Source organism: Equus przewalskii, chromosome 9 (genome assembly GCF_037783145.1).
Source record: "Equus przewalskii isolate Varuska chromosome 9, EquPr2, whole genome shotgun sequence".
In the NCBI taxonomy this organism is placed as follows: Eukaryota; Metazoa; Chordata; class Mammalia; order Perissodactyla; family Equidae; genus Equus; species Equus przewalskii.
Window position 1 is genome coordinate 65,898,461 of NC_091839.1, and position 24,891 is coordinate 65,923,351.

The 24,891-nt window shown below is 37.8% G+C and overlaps 1 protein-coding gene and 1 long non-coding RNA gene across 2 annotated transcripts in view; both read left to right on the forward strand.

Annotated features, from left to right (window-relative positions):
* The window catches only part of SLC35F1 (solute carrier family 35 member F1), a 374,514-nt gene that overhangs the window by 124,974 nt on the left and 224,649 nt on the right, over positions 1-24,891 (forward strand). The window lies entirely within an intron of this gene.
* On the forward strand, positions 8,941-15,095 carry LOC139073388 (uncharacterized). The gene is made up of 2 exons (XR_011522047.1): positions 8,941-9,665; positions 14,802-15,095. It is a non-coding gene; the product is annotated as an uncharacterized lncRNA (long non-coding RNA).

The following is a 24,891-nucleotide window of genomic DNA, read 5'->3' on the forward strand; positions in this document are numbered from 1 at the left end:
TGGGAATTTTCCAGATTTTTAAATTGGCAATGAAGTCAATTTTTTATAAATCTGAAAAGGTCAAATAAAGCATGTTTGTGGGCCGTATTTGGCTCCCTGATCATCTGGGCTAGGTATGGTGCTAAGTTTTTTACAAGCATTATATTATTTAGTTCTCAAAAGAACAAAAAGTTGCCATTGTGATCCACATTTTATATATGAGGAAACTGAGGCACAAAGGGGTTGTGACTTGTCTGGGGCCAAATAGCTGTTAATTGGTACATCTACGATCTAAACTGAGGGACTGGCTCTGAGCCGCTACGGCTCATTGCCCTGGGTTTCTCTGATTGTGCCCAAACCTAAACTCCGTGTAGGAGTAAAACCCCAAATCCTGCCAGCGGCTTACTTTGGCCCACATACAATTAAACCAAGGTTTGAAATCACTTAAATCTCTGGTTCTCTAATGAAATGGCTTCCAAAATAAAAGTTTAGACACTGAAAAACACTTTTTCTCCGATATCATTTTTAGTTTCAAGGGATTTCCTTCATTTGAGAGCATCTGAGACCTAGGGGAAAAGTCAGTTATTAAACTAAGCCTGGAGACTTGAAAGCATTCTCCTAAGTAAGCTTTGAAAAAATCCAGGAAAAGATATACTCACAGAGATTCCAATAATTATTACTCACGTGTTTTTTTTTCTGCTGAACACAGGAAGACAAGAGGCTTTGCAAAAAAAAAAAAATTCTATTTTAGTTACTGAAACTCTCTGCAGTTTTGCTATGCCCTCACTCAGACTGATGGGTAGTCCTATTGTAGGCATGTCAAAATGCGATGTGGCAATTTTTCTTCTATTGTTCTTATCTTTACAAATGTTAGGTACAAAGAATTTCTAACATCCTCTCCAAATTCAAAAGGGAATGATGTTTGTAGATGTAAGATCAGTGCATTCATCTCACAAATGTGGTGCTCTCTGTACAGGCTTGGAGCCCTTGAGGGATGGCCGCAATTACTAAGTGTTTCTAGGGTATTAGGTTTTATTTGAAGTATTTGAGCAATTTTTAGTAGAAATGAACTTTTTGTAGTTGGCTTAATACTATCTTGGATAAAAAATAAAATTGGCTGAGCAAATTTCATAAAGCGTTTCTTCAAAGACTGAGCTGTGCCTCTTTGAAAGCAAGTGTTTCTTTTTTTCCTAGACTTTATTAGCAAATACGCATGGTGTCTGCCGCTATAATATCTGTCTTTGCAATGATGGGAGCTTACCTACTTCAGTGCCCTTATCTGTGGGTAATTCTGACAGTCAAAATTTACAGCTGTCACTGGAAATAATAGCAATAAACAAGATGGTACCTGTTCTCGAAGAATTCACTGTTCAGTGTGGGGATAAAGGCAGAAAACAAAATAAAAAATAAACAAAAAACTAGGGCCGGGCCGGCCAGCCCAGTGGCGCAGTAGTTAAGTTAACACATTCTGCTTCAGCGGCCCAGGGTTCACCGGTTCAGATCCTGGGTGCAGACCTGCGCACCACTTGTCAAGCCATGCTGTGGCAGGTGTCCCACATATAAAGTAGAGGAAGATGGGCACGAATGTTAGCTCAGGGCCAGTCTTCCTCAGCAAAAAGAGGAGGATTGGTGGCAGATGTTAGCTCAGGGCTAATCTTCCTCAAACAACAAACAACAACAACAACAACAACAACAAAACCTGACAATTGTATTACAGTACAATAAGTGCAGCAATAGAAGTCACAATGAAGATAGACACAAGGAAGGCCTAAAAGAGGGCAGCTAACCTTGACTGTGAGAGAGAGGCCTGGAGAAGAATTCTTGAAGTGAGCACTAAGGAAGAATAGAAGTTATCTGGGCAAAGGAAGAAAGGCGAGAAAGAGTGTTTTAGGCAGAGAGAACAACACACTTGAAGGGGTGGAGAGGAGCCAGCATAAGGGATAAAGAACTGAAAGAAATTCCCTGTTGAATCCTAGATGGGAGAAGGGTTAGGGGGAACAGAAGCTGAAGAAGAAGGTGGGGCCAGACCAGGCCAGGTTTTGTTGTAGACCATGTTTCTAGAGCTTGGTCCTCATCCTAAGAAGAGTGGGTAGCCATTAAAGTAAGAATACTACAGGCAGAATACGAGTTCTGTCATTCCTTGTTGACCTTGACTGGAGAGACGTGGAGAGAGAACGCAGTGACTGGGGGGCTCCTGGCAGCTGTCGGGTGGAGAAAACATCTTGATCTGATGGAGACTGTGTGAACTGGGTGTTCTTTGGCACATAACTAACGTTAAAGATGAGGACATCCACATCTAGAAGTTTCTTCCCTTCTACTATCTAATATAGAAAAGTTGTGTAAGTTTCATTAAAAGACTTGTTTATGTTAAGAATTTGTGCGTTCTAGCTTAAACATTTACCCTGGTTTCTTAGTTATCTGGTTTGTCGACATCTTACTATTTATAAAGCATTGCCTACTTAAGAATTGTACTTATTTAATTATCATTCTAAATCTGTGTTCCTTAGAACTATGTTATTTAATTTTCTAAAAAAGAAGCTTCAAGTATATTTCCTTTTGTTCCTCTTTTCAATATGCATCTATTCTTTCCAAGCGCCCGTTGTGGAGCCAGTGCTCTTGACAGTCTAGCACTTGACTGTTGCTCAGTACCGCACTGAATAGTTGAATAATTTTCTAATTATACATTTTAATGAGTATAATGCTTGTGTGTGTTTTTAAAGAGAATTTATCCGCTGTTGTAGTTAGAAGGAAAGTAAATTAATAATAAGTACAAATTTGTCATTCACCCACCATGCCGTCATCACTGTGCAAGTTTGGGGGGTGCAGATGCAAACAATGTAAAATACGTAATACTTAACTCCCTTGCAGTTCCCAATATTGGTGAGGAACCAGATCATATGTGGACAAAAATGGGGGATAATTCCAGGAAAATATTATTAAGAGCTCAGAGTTATGATTGAAATAACAAAGTGAAGAGGGGTGCAAAGAAGGAAAATTTCAGGAAGAGACAGAATAATCAAGTATGCAGGAAGGATGCTGGAGCCCAGTTTGCAAGCTGGCTTTGGATGTTCATGGCTTGCTGGGGAAGGCTCTGTGCGTGGAAATAATATTGATGCTTATCACCGTGCCAAGGAGAACAGAACGGTGATGATCTGGAGCCGATCATGGCCTCAGTGTCCCTCCCTTACAGGACCCAGCCCTAATGCTACTGGTTTGCCATGGCTTTGTTCCGAGCTACCTTCCTAGTCTTATCAGGCCCCCGTCACTCTCAGGCTTGTCTCCAGTCTGCCATACTTCACGACATCGGGAGAGAAATCCTGCCTCCTCTCAGCCCACCCATCTCCTTAGGCCATTAGTCTGGGAGAGAATGCCCTCCCTACTCTAGACTTGATGGCCAGAAATGGCAACTTGCAATGACCTCCCTCTGTCCCCTGCTTTGCCTGAAGCCATTTGGTAACAAACCCCACCTGTAACGCTACCATTCCGCAAAAAGCAACTTTATCTCCCCAGATGTTGTTCACACACAATCTCAAACCACTAAAGGAATTAAAAACTAAAAAAATATTAAAACAATTAAAAATGTAAAAGTATTAAAACCAAATTCCCTAAATGCTAATAGGAGACTGAAGAAGTTAAGCAAAGTCTCTGAGTCTGAACTTTTACCACCTCCAAGACTCTGCCTCACTTTCTGATATAGAAATAAATGTAGTACCTAGTTACTGTTGCACAGGGACGCTCCAAGACAAAGTCAGTTATAGATAGGAAGAACTTGAAAAAGTGAACTTAAAAGAACCCTTAAAAATATAAAACGTAGGTGGAAGCCAGTGAAGAATTTTAATGTTATTAGCTAGTATTATCAAATATTTATCACCTTCTTTTCAAATCGTTTTTATATCTGACCAGTGAGAAAAGCAAAAACAAGTTTAAGGAAAAAGTTCAGCATTATCAATTAAATATAATATATAATATACATTGTATAAATCGTATATAATATATGATTACTGTATGTTATTTTTTCTAAATTAAGAGAAAAGCTATTTAGTTGTGGAAAGAAAAATAACCAAGGACCTAAATACAATGTTATTTTCATCATGGAACAAGAATTAAATTTTTTATGAGAAAATAGTTATTCTGGGTGAACACAGCATATCAGCAAACATCCTTTCTGGAAAATGTAGAGACTTCTGTATTATGCATTTGCAATGAGGAGAGTATCTAAATGAGGTAATCTTTTCCATAAACTCTCTGTTCAAAGAGTGTTTGTACTTCTCTCAAAGCACCTTGTCTAAATCAGTGGTGCACAAAAATAACTACCATTAACTTTGATACAGCATTCCAGATCTATAAGGCAGTGTAAAGGATTTGCATCAATATTATGAAGAGACTTCATTTTGCAAAGGAAATTTATTGGGTAAGGAAACTTACCCAAAGAAGATTTCTTTTAAGGACTCCAAAAAAACTGAAATATTGCTAATGCAAGATTTTTTAAGAGTTAGCAATCCAGTTTATGAAATTCCACTGCTCTCTGGCATTCCTGAGAATGCATTGCTTTGCTATTTCTTAGACATGATGAAATTGAAGATGAGTAAGAAATCTACATTATTGTCTAAAAGTGATGGTATGTGATGATGCTCTAGCGAGGTGGGCCTGTGTTCAGTATGTCACAGAAATGAACAAAACCCAGCCCTGGACTTTAAGATGATAACTTAAATGTCCGGAGAGGAAAGAAAATCTTCTGTAACCCAAAAAAACCCTATCTTAAGTTGTAAAACTACAACTTGTAGTATTAATACTTAAAGTCATTAAATAAATCCTCCTTAATCCTATTTTCCTAATGCATTTGGTTCCATTTAAAAATGTTTCTTCTTTTTTTCTCCCTATTTATATGTATATTTCACCAATTACAATCATAGTGAGCATATAACTTGTATATTTTCACTTACTAGTGTATGGTTAACATTTCTCCTGTTGTTTTTATAGTGTTCATATTTGTAATTTTTAATGGCTGCATAATATCATATTGAACTGAAGCATCAGCGTTTACTTAAACATTCCCCTATTTTTAGTGTTTTTATTTTTCTTATTACAGGCATTTATATAATAAACATCTTCATGCTCATATTATTTTTATGCATGAGAGGTTTTCTCAGGGTAAGTTTTATAATTACTGGGTCAAAGAGCAAGAACATTTTTATGGTTCTGGATATATATTGCCATATTATGTTCCAAAAGAGTAAAATCTAGTTGATACATCATTACTAGCAATGTATTTCTATGTTATGCCACATTGATAGCACTAGGAATTTTCATTATTTTTTTTCTAATTTACTATATGCTGAATGGTGCTTTATTCTTGTTTTAATGTACACTTCCTTGATAATTAGTAAGGTTGGAAAATACTGCATTTGATAATACTCGATTTGTTTATTAAACATGTGTCCTTCCTTGTCTTTGGAGACTTGACTTCCGTTCGTGAATTTCTCTTTTAGGGTGTTGATTTCTTTCTTGTGGTCATAACTTTCTGCAATTGATTAGCAATAAGCAAGGCTTTTGGGGCAGAAGAAGTGTTTTCTAGACAATGAGGCATTCAGAGAGAGGGGCCCTGGGAACAGGATTTATTTGGCTGCAGTAAGATGACGTGGTAATAGAGTTCTCTCCTTTAAATGTCTGTCCATTGTGTGAATGGAAATAAAAAGGATACTGTTTTAGTCATATATCATACTGCAATTTCAGAATCCGTAAGGAATGATTTTTGACTGTGGGATCGAAATGTTTTACTTGGGATAACATATAAAGGTCATTTTCCATCTGGGAGTATAATTCCCTGCTCTTGGCACAATTACAGCCTGACTTTAGAGACAGGAGATGATTTTTCAGAGTCTTACATTCTCTCTATGCCATTTTGGCACCAAAGGTGACGTGGATTTGAGGGAGTTGTTTCCTTGTACCTCTGGTATTTCACATTGCTTGTCACTTCATTCCCTCTCTGACACTAATTCACCCTATTCCATTAGACATGATGGGTAGCAGATCTGACATGCTGGCAAGCTCCATTTTTCCAACTGTAATGAGAAAAGCCCGGTGCTGAGTTGATGGTGTGAGTCAATCTACCATTCTTTTCAATCAATTGATGAATACGTCTGAGTATTTAAAGGGTGTTTGGATATTAACATCTAGTTTAGAATATTAGGGGATGTTACTTTATCAGTGTTTGAATGTTTATTCTTAATTAGATTCTACTTTAAATTTTGAATGGATAGAAGTATTCTTGAGGATGCTGTTTAAATAATAAGTCATGAAACATCTTAATGTAGTTCTGGCTGGCTTATCAATCGCTTCATTGATTAAATACTTACAATACAAGCATTGTTTTTTATTGTGGGTAACTTTTTATTATTTACTGAGATTTTGATTTAAGGAACCTGGTCTGGTAGTATTGTGAACATTTGAAAGAAAAGTCTCTTTGCTATTAGATGTCTCTGCAAGTCATTGTCATTGGCTTCTCCTGTGTACTCAAAGAAAGAGGAAGTTTTCATTTTAGGAAGAGACCTATTTTTAAAGTGACCAATTATTTTGATTTTTTTCAAATTAATTTGGCAATCACAGCATGAATTGTATTACTGCTTAGTTATCTTCTAAAAATGCTGGGAGATATCTTCAATCCAATAAGTTCTTCCCGGAAAGTTGCCTTTAATCTGGGTGTCAAAACATCACATCATCAGATGCCCGAGCCAGAGCTGTAGATTGTGAAGCTGTGGTTGACGTGAGATGCACAGGCAAAGTTAGAGGCAAATCATGGACAAGGCTTGAGCCAAAAAACAGTGTTTGGTCTGGAAGGCCTCTGGAGGAAGCAGTTCCTTGGTTATTGACTGACACCCATGACCAAACCAGGTAGGCTGTGGAATGGTCCCAAGCAAGGGTCAAGTTTGCCTTCGCATCCATAACAGGCTGGACTTTGGTTCATAGTCAGAAGTCAGGGCCAGAGAGATACCTATTAGGAACCACTTCTGTAGCTTCCAGAGAAAGAAGAATTCATGTGGCTTTTTCTCTGGGATGGCTCAGCTCCTCCTCATCACCCTTGACCCTGGGATTATCCTTGACATTAAAGATCTCAGAATAAGTTCTAATGCCCTGGGTGTGGAGCTGTGTCCTCAGTTCTTCAAGGCCTTTTTTATTTCTCTCTGAATTCTCTTTCCCACATGGATGGGGACAAGAAGGGGACACATTCCCCTGTTTCATAAAATCTGCAGAGGAAGGAGTCAGGGGAGGTCAGGAAACTAGTCCAGGCCAAAGCGTGCCAAGAACCCAGCAGATGGAACTGAAGTGCTGATCCGAAGGGGGAAAGCTATGTGGGGAAACTACCGATTTTTGATTTTTATCAAAATAGGAGAAGAGTACCTGGAACATTGGATGGCAAGTGGAGTCTGGAGACATTCCTCAGGTGTTGACTTAAGGACACTTTCAAGAGGGTTCCTGGGTTTGACCTCTGGTTGGGCAGCAAGATATTAAGGGTTTTCAGTCAATTCAGACAATGATAGGTAGTACTGATATTATATCTTTTATCTCTAGCATACATAATTATCTTTAGGTTTATTTTATTATTAAAATGGTCTTTGCTTAAAATATAGTTTAAATATACAATTCTAATTTTTACGTCATTCTTTGAAAATAATTTTGTTCATTTTATATCCTTTTAACTATGACATCCTCCTTCTACTTTCATTAAAAATTAGTACTGCTTCTTCTGGGGCCAGCCTGGTGGCGTAGTGGTTAAGTTCACGTACTCCGCTTCCATGGCCCAAGGTTCACAGGTTCAGATCCTGGGCATGGACCTACACACCACTCATCAAGCCATGCTATGGTGACATCCCACATACAAAATAGAGAAAGATAGGCACAGATGTAAGCTCAGGGCCAATCTTCCTCACCAAAAATGAAAACGAAAAAGAAAAATTAATGCTGTTTCTTCTAAGAAATAAATCCTGACTCAGTATGGATAGATTAATAGACATCTAAAAAGCAATGCTAGTCTCATAACATCTATTTAATATTTCAGATTAAGGAAACATAAAAGTGGACATTTTGATATTTTAATTCAATTGATCACAAGATCCCAGAGGAAGGCAGTCCTCTTTCATATTCTGGATACTGCTTTGAATGTATGAATATTCAGCCAACATTAAGTCAATCTATAAAAGCTTGATCGAGGCCAGTTTTGCAACTCAAATCCAGTTGCACTCTCAGGCAGACTAAATAACCACAGCCAAGTCCATGATAATAAATGGCGATGTCGATACTTTGTATTCTAGTTCAGTGAACCTGAGAAGAGTGTATGTATTCAAGCATGGAAGAGAAAAATGTTTTGCATTTATACAAAGACTTTTCTGGGGAATTTCCTTGACCTTGATAATCACTCTCTTGATCATTCGTGCCGCGTGGTAATAGAGAATTGGTCTTGCTATTGTACCTGTTTGGCGTTTGGCAACACTGGAAAACAAAGATGAGAAAAATAATTTCTCCTTGTTTTGTTTATTAGACCATGTTGTCTGGGCAGCACTGACAAGCAGGAAAACTTTGTTCTTTTTACCTTGTCGGTAATAGCTGCTTAAAAAGAACAAGCAAACAAGGATAATAAGAAATTAAAGGTGAAAAGTGAGCTGGACCTAATTTCGTTCTCCGCATATAGATTTGATGATAATGAGATAATTGCATCTGGGAGTGATTACCTCTGCCCCATGTAAATTTAAACTCCACAGTCTATGAGAAGGCTGCCTTAAGGCTGCCATATCACATGAGCCATTTAGCAGGGGCAAATGAAATTAAGCACTGAATTGGTTTGATTAGTGTTTACTGCACTGTTGTACCAATGTCATGCTAGAGACGTTTACAGCTCGCCATTCAAATACTTTAATATGAGCTTTAATAGTGAAATTAGATGGAAGTGCTGCACGGGCACAAGATCCTACCTGGGCAAACACACACTTGTGCCAAGCTCGGAGAATCCTTCTGATGGCTGCAGTGACCTTGATGGCCACAGTGACCCTGATGGCTCTGAGCAGGAGGAGGGGATCCTGTGGAATTCTAAGGATAATGCTGAACCCTCTGGGATTCTTGCAGATGATTATATGGCGGAAAGTTGCAGACGTAATGTAAGTTGACCATCTAAGAAAGTGTAGTAAAAAGAAAAAAGTCCCCTCCCCTATTTTGATGTGAGATTAACCTGCCAAAAATCTTTGGCCTCTTTATTTGGCTAAATGGGGTTTTGAAATGTGGTGAGAGGTTGCTATGGTGGAAGCAAAATACTGGAAAAATTCTGATTTCTGGGAAAAATCAAGAATAAAAGAGGTCTGGTTGTTGTGTCCAGTGCGTTGTGTTGGTAGAAGAAGTTAAGGCTCCTTCATGGGAAAATCTTAGACAAATGGAGCCAGCGGGGTACTAGAGCAGGAAGAGACATTTGAGGTGTGGATTTCTGTTGATTAGAGGCGGGTGACTCGTGGAAGACCACCTTCTCTGCCAAATGTGTGGACGCCTTTGGGCCAAAGGCAGGCAGGGATGTTTGGGAAGAGTGAGGGAAGAGATTCTTCAGTAGGAAATGCTTCTGTGAGGGGCTGCAAAGCATCAGTGCACTCTCCTGTCACCCCTGGTGGGGTGGACTGGGGAAAATGATTCCCTGGCACAGGAAGAAGGTATTACAACTTTGATTATTTTATATAATTTATCTTTTTCACGTATTTTTAATGTGTAGAATATGTTGGCACAGATTTATACACATATAATGCATGAATTATAGGGGGTACGTGTCCAGATTTTCTTTTACTACCATGGTAAAGAATCTAGAAAGTTTGTTGGTCCAGGATCTCTTCCCACCAGTGACTCAGCCTGACCTCTCCAAAGACATTCCGTGAACCAGAGCCCCAAGGAACTGGTTTGTTTTCATTTTATAGGCCCTCTGCATCTTATAAATTACTATTTTAACTTATGCACTACTCTGATATCTATCTTATTTCCAGACATTTGTATTTCATAGACCCTATTTCCTCATTTCTTTTTTTAATCCCATTGCTCTGTATGCATTTCTGCAGACCACCTTGAGATTTTTATGGAACAAGGTGGAGAGTATATAAATAAAGTTGAAAGTGCTTAAGGAATACATTATTCATCAAGCTATTAGGGCTTCCCAAAACAACTTCACAGTTGGTGAGTGAATATTTCTATTGTGGGATCTCTAAGTGACTTGAAATAGTCAACTATTAAAAGTGCTATTTGTCTTGATAATCATATTTTTCTTTCTAATAAATCTTTCCTTTCCTTTGCTGCTCTTCTGTTGACCTCTGATTTACAGTAAGTTGGAATTGTGAGAATAGTTCTTAAAATAGAATGCAATTCTTTTTCTATAATAGGATCAGCTTTAATTTAGTTTCAGTGCAATGAAAATATAATGAAAATCTCAACTTCAGAACATAGGATCTGGAGAAATTTGCTGTCAGTACCAAAAGCTATTCAAAACCTTTTTAAGTTGTAACAAAGTATTTCATTTTTCACTGAAATTATTTGTGGGCTTTAAAAATATTCTTCTGGTAATAAAAGATGTCATGAAGTTAACCTCAGCGAAATGATTTATTGGAATTCATCATTATAAGAGTAATTTAATTAGTCATTCAGGATATGACAAGGCATGCACCACAATAGTTAATCACCGAGCCCAGTAAAAATGCATTACACATATTTGAATTACCTCTCATATTCAGTGACAGAAAGAGAATGCACACTAGCTGGTACTTTTGTCAACTTTGGATTCACTTAGAACAAAAAATAAATATAAGATCGTGTTATTTAGTACACTGAGTCCACTTAGGAGAATGACTCCTGTATTACGTCAACTGCAGCTTCCCACACTCGCCAGTACATGCCTGGGAAGCACAAAGGGGAAAATGGCAGAAGAATACAATTGAAGGAAGATGAAGTCTAATTCTGTGGGCTATTACCCTGTAAGTTGTCATGAAATGCTATAGTAAAGTTTCTTTACTGTCTTGAAGAATAACCTTTATAATGTTAAATTGGGATCTTAAGGTAAATGCCCTATTGATTAGATTCTAATACGCTATATCAGTCAGTACAAAGTAGATTATGTTGTGGTAACAACCGACTCCAAAATCTCAGTGGCTTCCAATAATCACGTTTGTATCTTGCTCACCCTATATGTCTGTTGCAAGGCAGCATCCTAATTACTCAGAAACCCAGGTGTGGAGGTTTCAGCTCCACCCATGATTTCACAGTTGCTGAGACAGAGAGACAAGAACATGAACAGTCCTGTGCTGGTCCTAAAAGCTTCTGCTGGAAGACAAACTCATCATTTCCTCTTACAACCACACTGCTTTTGAGCAAGCAGAGGATTCCAAAATTCTACCCTGCAGCCAGAGCAAGAAACTCAGCATTTGTAAGCAGCCCTAACGGCAATCACAGAGGCCACTAGCTGGAAGATGTCCCACCAATCTAATGATACCAAGTTTAGAGACGTGGGAGAAAAAACACTGTATTGTGTACCCATAAGGTTTATAAAATGTGCTTTAGGGCTGCATATTAAAAATAAACATTGTTTATACCCTCAAATACCTTACATTCTGAAAGGGAAGGTAAGGATATAATTATATGAGACTAGATAATGATATCTGGTTAGGGGGAAATATCTTAAATTGTGAGGATAAAAGCCACATAACAAACAAGGAAAAACATGGACTTTAAGCATAGGATTTGAACTCGCACATGCTCCCTCCTCTTTAGTAGCTGTATAGTTTAATCTCTGTGTGTCTGTCAACAGGGAATAATATCCATACCATTGGGTTATTAGGAATAATAAGATGGTAGATATAAAGTGTCTGCCACATAGTAGGCACTTGATCAATGATAATTATTGTTAGAACACTTTGGCCTACAAAGTATTATGCTTTGACAAAGTATACATGTAGATGGGAATTTACTAAGTGAGTTTGATTACGTATGATGAGTTTTCATTCCTAGTGAATGTAAATCCAAGTCTACATTTGATGTCATTATTTTTTTAAAAAAGATCAATTCAATGATACTGTGTTTTTTAAAAATTATTTTTACATTGGTCCTTTACCCCTACACAAAGGATACTCACATTTCTATTGAGCTTGTTATTTTGCAGTAACTGGTGTTAGTTATCATCTAGATTTGCCCTAAAACATTCAGAAACCTTAAGCATTGTGCTCACTTGATGAGATTTGGTCACTTTCACAACCAAAAGAGGCTTAAAATAAAATCAGACAATGTGAAATTGATGAACGAATGAATGAATAAATCACAAAAAGACTACATTTTTATGAACTAGTGCACAATTTTATATCATTTTGCCAGCTTGAATTGAGGCTACTTAGTGAAACAGAGACAACAGCCAACATGTGTTAAAGTATTTAATCCTTGCAACCAGACAGGTGCTGCCCTTTCCCACATCTGACCGTTGTGGACACCACATTAAGTAGCTTGTCCGTGGTTGCACAGAAAAGAAGAGGTTGAGCCAAGGTCCAAACCAGGCTGTGTGGTCCTCAAGCCCAAGCTCAGGCACCATAGCTCTGCCACTCATTCATTCATTCATTTTCCTTCTCTCTCTCTCTCTCTGGTAAAATTATTTGCATCTCGCAATTCCGAATATACTGGGAATCCTCTTGATAAACTTACTGGCAAGTTCAGGCCAAGTCACGGTCACAGAATGGACAGTCATTAGTAATCTCAACTGCCGGCCCCTGCTAAGGGGAACATTAAAAGGAGGCGAAAGGACCGTCTACTCCCCAGAGAGGCTGGAGGCCACCATCATGGACTTGAAATTGCTTTTTACATGCATCAATTGAAATGGCCTCTGCATAGCAATTAGATTTAATGAAGGGAAGCTGCTGATAACTAAGACAGGCTGCCAGACCTTCTGTTGGTTATTTTTAGAGGAAATAGATTGTACAACCTGTTTGGCCCCAATTCCTATCCTTCTAAAATTGCTTTTTCTTGATGGGTTTTGCTTCTTTTTCTGAATTCAAAATTGAGAACGAACTCCTAAAGATAGCTTACTTGATAGTTTCAAACAACACCATCATTAAGAAACTGGACACATGATGATTCTCGTAAGACCTATTATATAGAGATAGCCATATAAAGATAAAGATACAGATGTAGATACATTATATGCATACATGCATACATATATTACATTTATGTATGTGTATGTCTTTTATGTTTTTATTTAACTGTATGTATGACTTGGGATTTCTCTCCATTGTTTAAACTGTAGTTTTACCCATTTTCCACAAAATACTTAATTTTTTCTTATTTTTAGAGAAAGTGACTAGAAGTAAAGAATCCATGTATACAATTCAGAGTATTTTTGATGAGTGAGTTCCCTACCCATGATGTCTGCAGAATCTGTCAGTTTTGGAAGGTGCCCAAACTTCAGTTAAAAGACCTTTCAAGTTATAAGAAAGAAAATCTGTTGTCAATGTTAACAGAGGGTTGATTCGCTGTATGTCCTGAGGTCACATATTCTCAAAATGAGATCTAAAAAGAGACAAATTTAAATGGCGATGTAAGATGCCTTTTATTGCTCTAAAAAAACTAAATTGACTGCACTAAGCTGAGAAAAATGTGTCCTTCTAAAAATAATGGTATTACAACCCTTGAACTCTTAAAGAAGGTCTTTTTATTTTTCTAATAAGAATTCAGAATGAGATTTTTGAAAATGAAAACTATAATTTTTAAACATGAAAATATATGATTTTTAAACAAAACGCAGTAGTTCTAAATGACAATACTTTGTAAGACATTGAAAGAAAAACCTTGCCGTATAAAAATCATGTAAAAGAAGTTCTGATTTTAGTTGATTGCTCATGTTCAAATAAATGGTTAAGTGAAAAGGAAAGACGACTGACTCCTAAAGGTTCACTAAATAAATACTATTTGTTATTTCTTTAATTTTTTAAAAAAGAATTGGAACAAGATTTAACTATTTTTAGGGGATATTTGTTTTTTAAAGGCATTTTATTTATACTTATATCTACTAATGCATGGGTTTTGGGATATGATATGTCATATAATTCTTATGTATCTCATATTTATATTATAGGAAAAAAATAGCTAAATTTTAATGTCATGTGGTCACCAGAGGATTGGAGAGCTACAGTCTATAATCAGGGGAGGAGGAAACAGAATCTACTCTGGGCGAAACTTTCCATAAATTTTCTTGTTTATCTTATACTTCCCATAAATTTCCATATTTAATTTGTCATCAGATAGCCACAGAAATATTCTAACTTTTTTCACTATAACTTTTTAATGGAGTAAGATTCATTACTCCATTACATAAAATTTTGAAAGCAAAGGAGAAAAAAATCTTAATTAGCAGAAAGATTCCATTTCTTTCCTTTCTTTATATGCTACTGTGTTTACCCCAGTCCAATGCGTCTCAAGACTCCTTTCTGGGAGTGTTCTAAGGTTAAGGGCCAGAACCAGACAAAGAGACAAAATGTCTCTAAAGGAAATTATGTAATATGTATGCACTTTTCTCTGTATTTTTATTGACATACTTTTCAGTTATTCGTTGCATAAAAGGCTAATTGTTTCTGATATTCAGAAATGGGTCAAAAGCCATCCTCTTCCCCCCTTCTCCACCCCCACCCCACATATCAAAGCTTTGTGCACTGCTGAGTGAAGCATTCTTACCCAATGAAGTCATTCTCCCTTCTCCTCAATAATCACTGAGGATTGACTATTGTGAGTAACCGATGTGCATAACCACAATCTTTTTAAATTTCCTCCAGGAGAAGGAACTGTGGTCTGGCACTGCCAGCATGAGTGATTCCACTCTAAAGAATCAGCCTGATGGGGCTGGCCCCGTGGCCGAGCGGTTAAGTTCGCGCGCTCCGCTGCAGGCGGCCCAGTGTTTCGTTCGTTCGAATCCTGGGCGCGGACATGGCACTGCTCATCAGACCACGCTGAGGCAGCGTCCCACATGCCACAACTGGAAGAACCCACAACGAAGAATACACACCTATGTACCGGGGGGCTTTGGGGAGAAAAAGGAAAAAATAAAATCTTTAAAAAAAAAAAAAAAAGAATCAGCCTGATGATGTTTTTAACAAACGCCTGAAAAAAACCCTCGGGATCATTTTGGAACGATTTTATTGAAAACTTATATCAACTTTATTTTAAATTGCACTGAAGGTGTAATAATATACAGGAGTGACGTGATTAAATTATGTAAAGAGAGTATCTTCCTAGATTGGAGAAAACATTAACTTTTTTGCAGATTTTGATCATTCTAATTTAGTGATCCTTGCAGAATTGGGATTACTTTTGCATCATAGTCTGACGTGGATAATAGATTATAAATTCGAAACCACAGCAAATCTACAATAGCCATCACATCTTAGAATTTTCTAGGATTCCCACATGTTTGGGTAGCTGGCTGCTGAATAGCACTAGTCTACTGTGCAAGTGACAGGAGGCCAACTGAATATCAAATGTCAGCGACCCATTCTGGGCTTTGGCAGATCCAATTAGTGCACAGTAAATGTCTCTGTTAGAAAGTCTCAGATCGCCTTGGATTCTGCCGTACACCTAGGGTGCCTAGAAATTTCAGACATAATTTCCTATGAATAATAAATAATAAAGCCAAATTCTGAACTTGTGTTCTTAACTTTATAATAGCTCTGAGGAATTTGTCATTCTTGACATTATACCACATGCATATTGGTTTTCGGTTGTCATGGCTTTTCTCTTTGTGGCTGCTGTCTTGTACGTATTTTCATCCCACTCAGTGTCTTCTCCTTATTGGCTACTTGATATAGGTGTGCTGAATTGAATTACCCAAAGCACAGGAAACCAATGAAAGTTTACACCACCAATTGCTGTATCAGGGAACAATCTCATTGCCAATCTAGATAATTTGGGAAGGAGGTGGTGAGGAAGGTCACCATATCACTTGAATTAATTGGATTTACTGTGGGGAAGAATCCTACGTTATTGTGTGGTCCTCCACTAGAGGTTGATAACGGGATATAAAGAGATAGGAGTAAAATCCAGTGCTCCACCTTCTAGGTTAGTGCACTAAATGTGATCACATAGAACTTCCCAGGCAGGCAGAGCAGGAAAAAAAAAATCCTGCCTTTGGATATTTTAGTGCGGCATAGTAAACTAAGAACATGAATTTATATTCCAATAATCTGAAATCTGCCTTCTGCAAAAGCTAAGAGATTCTCAAAGATAGACAGGGCTGTATTAATTTTTAAGATGATTTCGTAGACTTTTTTTCTCCTCTGATGCTTGGTGGTTGATAGATTTATACTGCATTGTGTTGCCTCAGTCAGGCCATGCTCACAGCAAAAAAGCCGTTCTGAATACAAAATAAAATCTGTATAAATGAAAGTGTTGCTGTTGAGCAAAGACTGAACTGGTTCTTTATTAGAAGATTTACCTCAAACTGGTTGAAAATATTTCAGTTAAGTTTAATATAATTTTATTGTTACAATGCAGATTACTTTCATAAAAATTAAGTAATGACTTATCACCATAGCATGTCTTAGATTTGTGAAATTATGCTGTTGACTTGAACTACTCAGTTTTGGATAATTTTGAAAGTAGATAAATCATCACTAGTGTTATTGAAGGGCTTTTTCTTGTGCATGTAATTTTATAACTCTGTTCAAAGATTTTGTTTGCAATCTAAAATAAGACATTTAAACCTACATATGTTTATTTTTCATTATATCTTACAGAGTGGTGGTTACCAAAGCATGATCCTTAGGTCATCTGAATTAGATTCAGCTGGGGTGCTTGTTAAACATAAAAACCTACTGAATAAGAAATCTAGGAGGGGGAGTTCCAGAAGGTGTACTTTTAACAAACATCCCTTGAGAGTCTTATGCAGAGTGTCACAGACTTTGAAAAGAATGTTTTTTGTGACATTGGGATTTGACTTATTTCTAATTTACTTTATTTAACTACTGTGTGATGGTGGAAGTGTAGATTCACAGCATCTTCAAAAAGCAAATCTCCCTTGTTTGATGTCAATAAAACACCTATGGGAGAAAGACAAAATTTCCTCTTTTGTCACTGCTTGAAAAGCAAGAGGCAGGGTACTGTAGGTGGCCTCTAGGACCTGAAAGCAAGCTGCAGCCTGTGGTCAGTAAGAAGCCAGGGTCCTCAGTCATACACCAAAAGGAAGTGAATTCGGCCAACAACCTAAATGAGCTTGGAAATAGATTCTTCCTTAGTTGAGCCTTCAGATGAGAACGCAGCTCAGAGAGGAGTGCTGTCTTGGAAGCCAGGACACAGTGAATTTAGAAAGGGGGATGGCAAATGGTCCCAAATGGTGATTAAAAGTCAGATGAAACAAAGGCTAAAGACAGGTGATTCCAGTAGGCAATTAGGTGATTTCAAGAGCAGGTGCAGTCAGTGGTGGGGGTTTAAGTTAGATTGCGGTGGAGTGACAAATAGGAGGTGAGGAAGTGGAGGCAGGAAAGTGTCCAAACTTCAGCATGCATCAGAATCTCCTGGAGGGCTTGTTAAAACACAGATCTCTGGGCCCCACATCTAGAGTTTCTGAGGCAGTACATCCAGGGTGGGGCCCAAGAATTTTCACTTCTTACAAATTCCCAGGTATATTAGCTTTCTATTGATGATGTAACAAATTACTACAAATTTAGTGTTTTCAAACGACACCAATTTATTATATATCAATTTGGGAGGTCATAGTTCGAACATAGGTCTCAAAGGGCTAAAATCCAGGTGTCTGCAGGGCTGATGTCCTTTCTGGAGGCTCTAGAAGAGACTCTGTTTCCTTGCCTTTCCAGCTTCTAGAGGCCTTCCACATTTCCTGCCTCATGGCTGCACTTCCTCCGTCTTTAGAGCTAGCAACATTGCATCCCTCTGACCATTCTTCCAAAGTCACATCTCCCTCTCTCTTCACTCTGGGAAAGGGTCTTTGATTTTAAGGATCCATGTGATTAGATTGGGCCCACCAAGCTAATCTCCCCATCTCAAAGTCTTTAACCTTAATCATATTTGCAAAGACCCCTTTGCTGCATAACATAACACAGTCACAGATTCCAGGCATTAGGACATAGACATCACTGAGGGCTATTATTCTGTCTACTCTACCAGGTGATTCTGATGCTGCTGGTCCAGGATCATGTTCTGAACACCACTGGGGTAGACATTTCTTTCTAGAAGTTTAGCAGTGAGGGCATATTGTATTCAGAGTACGGTAACTTAAGAGAGAGAACCAGGGAAGGGAACATTTTAAGGGGATGGGAAGATTTGGATGTTTGTGGGAAGGAGGAGGAGATGCTGGTGAAAAGGAGGAAAGGCTAGGTACAGAAGAAAGAACCTGAAAAAAAACTTCTCAGAAAGAATTTGCAAAAGCAAAACAAACACACAAACAAAAAACACAGCAAGGGAGATACCTACTTTACTTGAACTGGCATTTACCCTGCTTGAAGTTTAAGGTTACATCAACTGCTACTTCAGAGCTACTGTTGGTAGCTTTCGGTTTGAGCAACCAGACTTCAGATGTGTTTACATCTCTGAAAATAAACACGTCATTTAAGTATCAGTGACACAATGTGTCAGTATACGTGCCCAAAGTACTTTAAGTAGACTTTGCATGAGATTCAAGACCTGAAAAGCACATTAACTGATTTTTTATTTTTCTAAGATTATTTTAGAATTATAGAATAATTCTAGAAACCTCTAGAAAATACAGAATTTTAGAATACATTTTTAAAAATCTAATAATGCTAATCTTTTACCACTAACATATAAAATTATTTTATACATGCTCTTACAGAAAAAACAATTACTGGAATATGACTATTCGACTATCTTCCAGTACAAAAGGAAGCTTTGTTTTCAATATGTTCTCTTTACAATTCTTATACTTTGGAACGCTGAGAATACCAAAGATCATCTTTTTATTCATCTGAAATATGAAATTAAGCACAATGTGTTAACAGATTCAGATCAGTTAATGTATCTGTTAGGATGCTTTTATGTATAAGGATACACAACCGAAGTGGTATAAGCTATAAGAACATTTATTATGTCACAAAAGAAGGTTTGAGGTAGTCAGTTTCAGGGTTGCTCAATTCATAGACCAGTGACATTACTGCCCTGATTTTGTCTTCCCCCTTGGTTGCACGCATTACGTCCTCAACAACAATAGCCAAAAGTAGAGGGAGGAATTCACTGTTTTAAGATCCTTTTCAAAATGAAGGAAAATTTTCCAGAAGAATCCATCTTGCTCCTACACCCCTTCCCCCTCCACATCTCCTTGACCAGAGTTACATCCCAAGTCCCTGCCTAAACCCTTCCCTGACAAGGAGAATGGAATCAACATCTATTGGATTAGACCAGTGATTCTCATCATTGGCTTTGCTTTTGTAAAATCTCGGTGTCTATGCACCATCCCAGAACAATTACATTAGAATCTTTAGTGATGGTCCTCAAGCACTGACATTTTTTTAAAGTTCTTTGGGTGATTCTTATATACAGACAGGATTGAGAATTATTGGATTACTAGCGATTCTCAAGGCTTGTTAACGGACAGATTTCTGGGCCCTACCCTCAGAATTTCTGATTAAGTATGTGGGGATGGGGCAGTCATTTGCATTTCTCACAAGTTCCCCAGTGACACTGATGCTGCTGGTCAGGAGATCACATTTTGAGACCACTGAGGTTAGAGAGGGGCCATGAAGCACATAGCTGCCCTGCGCTTGAACAAATCAGGTTTCTCTTAGAAAGAAGGGGCAGCCAGCATCATCTGTCTCAGCTTACTTGTTCTAACGTGTCACCACTGAGGAAAAGGCTTCAGTTTTATTGCCTTCAAGTAAGTTAGGGATTCCATAACAGGAAATCTGGTCTGTAGTCATAGACTTCAACTTTGATCCACATGCTCAGGTCCAAGAATATATCACAGGAGACACTAGGAAAGTGAGCATGAACTGGCCCGTGCTGACCATCACTGTTGGCAAGATAAACAAGAGGATGCCTGACCACGGAAGACCTGGAAGCAACCCCTCTTTGTTATAAAAGACCGCATATACATATGCATACACATAGACCTCTACTTTAGAAAGGCAGAAACCAGTGTGGAGCTTAAAGTTTGGACAACTCCAGAGTTCAGAAGTAGGAGATGGCTTTGAGGGACGCTATGAGCTTTAGAGAACATCTGCTTGTGAATGAGAGAGAGGAGCTTGAAAATGAGAACCGAAGAAGTCAACTGTGAAGGAGATGGCGATTATGATATTCTTCTTAAAAAATAATTTCAAATTTGGGGGCTCTGCCTTGTTATTTTTATTTAGGGAAATAGAGGTAGGGTAGGAACAAGCCAATTTATGTTAAGGTTAGATATGTTTAAAAGGAAAGAATTCTTTCTCCTATCCCAGGGAAAGTGGAAGAGAAATTATGAGGTAGGAGCTAGGAGGCGTGTGGCCTCACAGGGATGGAGGTCTGAATCAGTGCTCCCTCAGCCCAAAATGGAGGAAGGCAAACGCTCTTTCCTTTAAGCCCTTTTCCAGCTTGGCAAAAAAAGTCTGATCTTTGCCTCTAGAAGCTTCTGCTGGCAGCACATTTGTTGCTTCTCACAAGAAGGAACCATGAGAGAGATGGGACTTATTCAGAGAAACTTTCTTTTCATTATCTCCCTCAAGATGATTGGAGAAAACCTTATCCAAAGGAAATAAGATGTCTTTGAAAATGGTCTTTAGTTACAAAACACCTGTCATGTGTTAGGCATTCTCATATATTATCTTATTTAAATCTCATAACTTTTTTTGTGAGGAAAATATCTTTATTCTTTTTGTACATAACAGGAAACTGAGGCTGAGAGAGACTAACTAACTTGGCTTATGTTACCTAGTTAGTAAGTTCTGGGGCTGGAGTTCAAACTCAGGTTAGCTTCAGCTTAACCATGAAGGTCACATTTTCACTGTACTGTAGAGTTTACAAAGGAGTAATACAAATATCACTAAATACAAAATTAATTCCATTATTTTGCACTTAGAACAAGGCCTCAAGTGAGTATTTAAGTTTAAAAGTAAATCAATTAAAAATATTCAATTAGGGGCCGGCCCCGTGGCCAAGTGGTTAAGTTTGCATGCTCCACTTTGGTGGCCCAGGGTTTCATTGGTTCAGATCCTGGGCGTGGACATGGCACCGCTAATCAGACCACGTTGAGGTGGCGTCCCACATGCCACAACTAAAATATACAACTATGTACTGGGGGGATTTGGGGAGAAAAAGCAGAAAAAAAAAAGATTGACAACAGCTGTTAGCTCAGATGCCAATCTTTAGAAAAAAATATTCAATTAAGAAGAAACATGTAGTATGTCAAAAGTCGTAAATATATGTGAATGTCTGAAGTTTGATAAGTATGTATTCAAGAAACAATTTTGACTCCCTTTGTCGAATTGGGATAATTAAGAAGATAAAAAGATGATATAAAATGCTTTCCTTCTAACAAGGTTGTTAGTCATGATTTCAAGTACACGAACATGAAGCACTTACATTTACTTATGGTCATTTATCATATACATTTGAGGCCATTTAATACTTGTGGATATTAATTAGCCAACTCACCTGCATAATACACAACTCTTCCTTTGATCCCACCCATTTTGTTTTTGACAATTTCCCCATCATCTCAAGGTAACATTAAATTCTCTTTGCAGGACAGATCAAATCTAAGGTCTCCACATCATCTTCAGAGTCCATCTTGAGCATGACCAAGGACATCAAGGAAGTTTTTTGTCCCTTTCATTCTGAAGACCAGTATTTCCTATAATGTGTGTGTGTGAGAGAGAGACACAGAGAGAGAGAAAGAGAAAATGAGAGATCAGATGTCTTACTTAGTATCTTTTTAGCCAGCCTCCTTCCCCCTGCAATGTATCTAGGATCAGGCCCAAAGAGATAAGATGTTTTCTACTAACATTGCCTTTCTACTAAAATCTCCTAGGCTAGTAAGAGTTATTTTCTCGGAGCTCCAGCTTGCCACTCAACTTTGATGGTTTTATGAGACACATATAAAAATAAAGCAGAAGATTGTCATAGCAATGATTAGCAAGCCTCATTGTTGGCTTCTCTAGCTATTATCTAGCCGTTGAACTATTCTTCATGGCAGGAATACTTATACTTATTTACCAGTTCCAAACAATTGAGAAAGTACGGTTTACCCACTGTAAAGGACTGAAAAGTGAACTCTGTCCCTTTTGTGTCTGAGAGAACAGAGATTCCTAGTACTCAGCTACTTACTCAAAATGAGATCATTTGTGCAAGAATGTTCATTTAATTAAAGATAACTTTGATGCACAATTATGCAGTAAAAGCTAAGGAAATCTAAGATAGAGTAAAAAAATCAAACTTCTCCCTTCACATAGAGGTAAGGACTTAAATTTCAGGGAAACAGCAACCTGCACTAAATCTCATCAAGGAGAGTTTTATTTCTAACTGGCATTTATGTTTCTTCTGTGGCTCAGTAGCTATGAGAATATAAATCTTGCATCAAGAAGCTGAAGTCTCCTTTAAACAATGACAGTAAGTTCTACACTCTTGGACAGGACTGAGGCACAGCAACTATACAAGTCCCATAAAAAGAAGTATGTACATACACATACATACCTGAACACGTGCGTGCCCGTATTTTAAAAATTGAGCAATATCCAATTTTTATAATTCCATCCTCTTGCACCATATCCCACCCTACACCACCGAGTCCCACTTCCAAGTAATTTATTTTAAACTGTTGTAGCTGTTTCTTCTGGTAGTTACATCAATTTCTCTAAATAATATGACTTTCCTGCTATTTCATTTTTTAAAATTTTTAGACATCATTTACTAGCTTCTAGTTATGATAGATGAAGACTTAAATTTTTTTGCACTAGCCCATTTTCCTTCTCCCAACCTCCCAGTATAGTGATATTGCTCTCTTTTTTGAATTGATCGTTACTACTTAGACTATTGCTACTGCTCTCGATAGCAATATTGTGTACATATTGTTCACACAATAGTTCACACAGTAGTGTACTATGGTAATGTTTCCTTTCCTGAAAGCCCTTTGCTTTCTTGGACTTTCTAATTGCTCCTTCTTGTTTCTTGCCCTATCTTCCCATTGTCACATCCTTACCTTGTTTTCAAAGGCTTCATCACATTAGATATTTTGTTAAGTCCTTTTTCCTTGTCTGGATCCTGCCGTTTTCCAGCCTCAGTCAGGGTTGTTTCTCTCTAGTCCCTGTGCAGTGACTTCACCATCTCCTGGAATCCTGGCATGAATCCAGGAATCCTGGATTTTACATCTTTCTCTCTCCTGTTATGCTTCACTCTTTGGCCTGGAGCACATCCTCAAAAAGGAGGTAATTTTCCAGGACTCCTCCTGCGGCTGAAAAACCTCTTTATTTCACTTTCAAATTGATGACTTTGCTCTTTATGGTATTACATAGTAAGAATCATTTTTCTTAATAACATTTAAGGGACTCTCCATTGTGTTTTAAGCATATTCTGTTGTTAAGGAGCCCTCCGATGCCATCTGGTTCCCATTCCATTTTGGGAACCTCTGCCCCCTCTCCTCTAAAAGTGTCTTGCAAGACGTCTTCTCTTTTGATTGGAGATCTGGAATTTCAAAGGGTCACCATTTGCTATGGACCCTTTCTTCATTCATGGGTCCTTTCAACTTGGAGAACTCATACCAGTTTGTCTCTCAACTAGCTTTTAATATTGTTTCTTTGTTGATTTCTTCCTCTCTGTTTTCTCTGATACTTATTTCTGAAATTCTCTTATTCAGATGCTGGATTCTATATGCCTCCTATGTTCTCTCTTTCATTTTACATATGTTTTTATTGAGAGATTTCCTTGATTATCTTCTAACCTTTTAATTTTTTAAAATTGAGAATTCACAGATGTTTATGTTTAATCTCCAAGACCTCTTTCTTGTTCTTTCTTCCTTTTATAGACATAATATTTTCTCAGATCTCTCTGAGCATACAAATTAGAGAATTTCTGTTTTTAATGACTTTTTTTCTTTCTCTTTCTTACTTTCTTTCCTCTAGAATGAGTTTTATTTCACTTTATTCTCTCTAATATTGGAGATCTCCTTTGATTGTCCATGTATATTTAGGAATAAGGCAATAGAAAGCTAATTGTGAGCTCTGTTTATGTAGATTGAGTGTGTTGATTGGAGAGTTTTATTTGAAGTGTTTGAGCTCAGAGTTGACTATTTCATTGAAAACCCAAAATCCTAGATTATGATTTCTTTTTCCCCTCTGTGACTGTTCAGTTTTTCTTCAGAAGAAATATTGCCTGGCATGGGTAGATACATAGCTGTCAGATGTCCTGTATATGGCGGAGGAGGAAAGATGAAGTTCCACATCTTGGGCTTGCTAAAAGCTTGCTTTGACCTACTATCATAGTAACTACTCCTCCATACTATTTCTCTCTTCCAGAAATTTTCCACTGACGACCCCTCTCCTGATTGCAGTTATGACTTTATACATGTTATATTCGTTTACTGCCACTGAAGTAATGTCTCTGGAAGGAGGAAAAATAGATGCATTTTATCAAGCCTTCTTATTTAACCCAAAGTCTTGGACTCTGTTTTTAATAAGGTTCTCAGGAGAATTTTTGCACACTAACATTTGTGAGCCACTGACCTAAGGTGTGAAGAGCACATTGGTAGCCAATGACTCAGGGAGGTGGGATACACAAAACAGAAGCTCTTAATTGCACCTCTGAGTTTTATCCTCTGTGGAAAAGTCTAAAATGTACCCTAGAGTTTAAGAGTTCTGGCTTTGGAGTCATAGTTTTGAGTCCTGTTTCTGCTGCTGCTAACTGAATCACCTTGGATGTTGTTGAAACTAACCA